Source organism: Etheostoma spectabile, chromosome 19 (genome assembly GCF_008692095.1).
Source record: "Etheostoma spectabile isolate EspeVRDwgs_2016 chromosome 19, UIUC_Espe_1.0, whole genome shotgun sequence".
Lineage (NCBI taxonomy): Eukaryota > Metazoa > Chordata > Actinopteri > Perciformes > Percidae > Etheostoma > Etheostoma spectabile.
The window spans coordinates 12,357,707-12,362,985 of record NC_045751.1 but is presented as its reverse complement, the minus strand read 5'-3'; the positions used below and the strand labels follow the sequence as shown (position 1 = coordinate 12,362,985).

General features: G+C 41.1%; 1 protein-coding gene across 1 annotated transcript in view; it reads left to right on the top strand.

The window, feature by feature from the left end:
- The first annotated feature begins 216 nt into the window (after positions 1 to 216).
- Positions 217 to 5,279, top strand: part of kcnj10a (potassium inwardly rectifying channel subfamily J member 10a) — a 16,932-nt gene continuing 11,869 nt past the window's right edge. Inside the window, exons 1-2 of the mRNA XM_032544027.1 lie at positions 217 to 635; positions 734 to 843. The gene's annotated coding sequence lies outside the window, so the exon portion shown is untranslated. The remainder of the gene's footprint in view (positions 636 to 733; positions 844 to 5,279) is intronic.

Below are 5,279 nucleotides of genomic sequence, written 5' to 3'. Positions count from 1 at the left end.
AGCGCTCAAGAAAAGAGCCCTGTGTTTTCCCCCCGTCTTTGATTTTCAAATACCTCCGTTTCAGTGCAACAACTTCCAGGCTTGTATCTTCAACCATCAAACATTTACATGAGAAAGTTGACAAAGGCTGAAACAGCGGAGGAGGCCTTGCAACAAAGGGACCCATTTATCGAGTACAGTGAGGGAGAGACACGGAGAGGGAGGGTAGGAGGAGAAGCTGGGAGGAGAGTTGAATTAATTAATTTAAAATGTTGTGAAACAGCTGCTGTCTGAATACTTTTTGGGTTTATATAGAGAGGCGTGCAGGGGGGTCCTGGAGGAGTGGACAGCACAAGCTTTTTTAACTTCTCTCTGTCCGGTCACAGGGCTCACTCTCAGCTTCACAAGCACGGAGAAGTGCAAACTGTGCCCATCTGATTACATAATGACCCAGTAACAGTGAGCCAGAACCGGTACTGCCAGTACCAGTGTGCTGAGAGACGCTGACTGACCGCTGGTCAATCCTCGACAAGGCCTCTTTTTTTCTGATTTCATACTTTTTACTAAGAGTTTTTTTTTTTCTTTTATAAATATAGGATGGCAACGATGTAGAGGGAGACTGCAGAAGAAAAACAATGTGATTGTCAAAGTCAGAGGTGATGTAAAACATGCTTGAGCTGTCAACAAGTGCGCGTCGTGCTAAACCGTGAACTTCCTCATCTATTTTTCAATTTTTTTCCTCTCTCCAAGACAGATTGTATGCTCTCTGTCTTCTTCACATGTCTGCTGGACAGTGAAATTATTTAAATCTTCAAGTTTCAGAGCTGAGGTCCGAGTGAACTTCTGTTACCCTACAACAAAAAGGTAAGAAACACACACACATTTCAAAATCAGTCTTTAATCGTTGTATTTAGTACCTTTACTTTACCTTCTTCTTCTTCTTCTTCTTCTTCTTGTTACTAAAAGAATATAAAAACAATGTGTACATTTGACAGCTTATTTGACTTGTGCTTTGAAATGTTAAATCCCTGTGAAGTACTACAGTACTAAGTGTGTCTGTCTTAGTAAACTTATTTTATCATTTATTTGGTTATTTCTAATCCTGAAATGTGATGTTCCTCTACTCACTTTCTTGAGTCCTTATCCCTTGTAAGTGTTATGTTATAATAATCAGAGGAAGCATGTTGTACAGTATATCCTAGAGCTGTTTGATGCAAGGCCCGAGATGAACATTCAAACAGGTGCTCAGTCTCACTGCAGCTACTTTGTGTTGTGTTTACATCGCGGAGGGATATTTGAAGTGTGTAACAATAGAGGAGGGTCCTAGCCGCTATCAAATCTGTACCACTATTTCTGACTGCTACACATGATTGTAGGGAACTATATTATTAAATTAGTAGAATTAGTAGCAGAAAAATCCGTAAAATCCTACAATACAATATTTAATACTGTACTGGGTGTAACAACGTTTTGCATTCAAAGAAGATTCAGCGTTAAATGAAACGTTTAGCTACCTCAAGTCTTCACATCATGCACCTGTCCTGCAAGGACACCCATGATTAATAAATATGGTTTTTATTAACAGTTTATGGTAAATATTTAGAAGCAAAACAGGGAAGAAAACACGTGGGCTTCTACTGCACTTACACCAGAAGTACTTGTGATGCAAAAGAACAGATGTGATGGTGTCTTGGTTCCAAGTCTACAGAAAAGTCTTGGCTCGGAAACCTTTAGTCAAAATAAATCACATCTTCTCATTGAGGAATCCTCATCAGCTTCACAACAGTAGTGGACGCGTCAGATTTACAGCAGAGAGACAGCCCATTGGCTGCTGCCGAGTCGGAAGAAGACGGTAAAAGTCAGTCCTTAATCACAGCCTGCTGGCCAGCAGCTGCTCTCCATTGTTTCATTTGGGTCAATGTCGCAATCCTTTAGCTACTAATACTGGGCCGAGGAAGTGGAGGCGAAGTGTTCAGGTCTAGATGGAGTTTTGGACAGAATGCTGGACACGGACACATTGAGACAAACATCTAAACACTGTGGCAACTGGTCACATTTACTTCCGGTTGTTAAAATCGCATGTTAAATAATGTTAACAACAGACAATGACAATACAAATGCACTAAATACAGATGTAGCCTACAAGAGAATTATGTTTATATACAATTACTGTATTTTAGTAGAAATTATGGAGGAAATTGAGGTGTAGCGTAGCTTTCATCCAACGTGTTATCAGATGGTCTAATAGTATCTACAATCCTTTGTCCAATTAGAAACAGTGGCTTTTGGGCCAACAGGGGTATTTAAGGCAAAATTTCTCATTTTCAGCCAAGGACCCTATGCTAAATAGAGAATACATCAGGGACCTCCTTGTGGATGTCTCTTGGAATAATTTCACTTAGCCTTCTTTTTTCTTCTTTTTTTTACCCATCTTTTAACGCTTCAAATTGGATCATTTTGAATAAGGGTAAAAAAAATTCCCCTACTTCTTAAATTTAATAAACTATTTAAAAATTGGATTAGATTGTAACCTGGATTATCTGAAAAAAACCTTGTCACAGAGCTGTGAAGACGGCCATTTCTCTTAGCTTGTGAAAAATTGATGTTTTGGAGATACATGGATTTCACAAATTACACCAATACACTTAGTCTTCACCAACACATTCTCACTCCCATTGTGTCAAAAAGCGTTGTTTGGTTGGGTGCGTTGGGTGTTGTTCTTGACGCAAAAGGTACACCTGACAATGATGATATCTTTTTCTATATTGACCTTGACCAACAAGGAAGTGCTCCGATATCTGCTGCGCGTGATCAATAATTATAGTTATTACAATTATATAGTTGGGTTAAAAAGTATTTTCATTTATAAATCAGCTTCCGGACCAACAAAGCAAATGCCTACTGGTTTGGTGATTGTTTGCGGCAACTGCAAAATATGTTAATAACTAACAGTAATGCATTACAATAAACATCAGTGTTCTTATCATAAAAAAATTTAGAGCAGGCTGTGTGAACCAACCAGGGCCGCAACTTACTACCTATAGTACAGTAAATAATAAAGACCGGGAGTAAAGTGAAAAAACAGGAAAAGGTCAACACAAAGCACTGCCAAAGAAGAAGCTCTCTCTTAATGAGACTGTTCGAAATCACTCCCTGTATACATAAAGACACATTGACACAACAGCAGCTCATTTGTATGGTGATGTGCAGTGCTCAGTTTGGCTCCGGTAAAGCTTTTGGTTGGTAACGTCTTGTGTTGGCTGAGTAGATGCCTTCCTGGCATGGCCCGCGTTGATGTCTTTTCAGTCCGGTGCAGAGGCTGCTGCGTTGTGGACAGTGGTCACAGCCATTCAACTTGTGTTGCATTGAGTCTTTTCAGTGCAGTGTACTGGCTGCTTGGGGTTCTTTATGGCTGTGGACACTGGACAGGGGCACTGAGTGGAAGGGATTACTCTCTCCTCTGGAATACTAATGACCGTCTTTTGTCACCGATCTGTTTCCTCCACCTTCACTTCACATATCCCTTCTTCTCTCTCCGTCACCATCCAATTCCCTCCCTCTTCCTCTTTCACTCCCTTTGTCACCCGATGCTCTCTCAATCCTTCCCTCAAAACCAATTATTCTCTCCCTTCTTTCCCCCCCATCTCTGCCCCCACACAATGTCAATGTCAAGCACTGCATACTCACACATGATCAAGCTCAGTCTCAAACGCACGCACGCACGCACGCACGCACGCAAACACACACACACACACTCACCACAAAACAAACCCACACACACACACACACACACACACACACACACACACACACACACACACTTTAACCCTCCGTACCGCTCGCCTCTCCCCGTTTAACTTGCTCTCTCTTTCACTCACTAGCTCACCCAGTCGTATTTTTCAATGGTGGCTTTTGTCCCTTTCATCTCCTCGAAAACAAGGGATTCTTGTACGCACAGGACAGAGAGGAAAGAGATCCCAACCTTAAGTGTGGAAAAAGTAATTTTTACGTTAGAGGGAATCCATCATATTACTGTCAATGAGACTGTTACACTTCCCAATAACTTGCTATTGCTTTGTACACTTTAGACTAGTGACTGTAGATACTGGTTACAGATAAGGGTGGTGATATTCTGTATTTTTCTTTATATCAAGTAACCCCAGAAAAGACCAAAACCAACAATGAATTGAACCTTCTAACATATAATTTGAGTTTCACTGTCTATTACAGTAAAACACATAAATGAAACACACCCTTGCACTAGTTTATTACGAAGAACCTACATTTCAAAATATGATTTTTTCTACAAAAAAAAAGTGTCTCTTGGCTTAACTTGCCCCCAGTGGTTAAGTTTAGCTGCTAAAGAGCCAGCTATTTCACTTAGGAGTTAAACGTGAAGTGAATATTGGACTTCCATTCATCAGCTGGCCAGACACATGACTCAATAAGAAATGCTAATGTTGCTCTGCATCAGTTGATATATCAATATGATGAGGTGCTAACATGTCAATGTTGTGTTTACACCTTGTTGTGCAGCCCCCAAGTGTCCAAAACGATCAGTTAAGAAATTTATGTACTACTGCTAGTTTCTATATTGTTGTGTGCATGGTCCGGACTTTGTAAACCAAGCATTCTTTTGGACAATACAATGGTATTGTATTGTGTTCTAACTGTTCAAAAGGTCCATATGTCGAATACATGAGTGTGTGTTTACTGTATGTGTAGGCAGGAGCTCCGCAAGGTTCAGAGTTCAGCTGGAGATAGACACGGCCAATCACATGTCCCTCCTCTTGACCCGCCTCCCTCCCCTCTCTCCCCCACATCTTAGTATTCAGAGCACAGACATCAACACAGATCTCTATTCATTCCCTTAGTGTGAGCTCCAGCGTGGAGAGAGGAGAGAGAAGGGTCAGGAAGGACAGGAAAGGACAGAGCGTATCAGATTGTCGTGTTTCTTAGGGTTTTGTTTGTGTATTTTATTTTCGGTTTTGTTGTATTCGATCCGGAAGGCAGAGGCAGTTTGAGACAAAAGAGCCATTTAGTAAACAGTGAGTGAGAGCAAGAGAGAAGGAAATTAAAAGAAGGATGTTAAGGATCTGCGGCCCAGATGAGGGTAAAACTTTTAAGTGTGAACAGCGGACAACCTATACAGTTTCAATAAGTGTCCATGGCACCTGGAGTAGGGGTGGGGGATATCTCATTCTGTTAAGATAATGCTAACACTTTAAGACCCAGAGACACTTACTCTATATCAGTGGTTCTTAACCTGGGTTCGATCGAACCCCAGGGGTTCGGTGAGT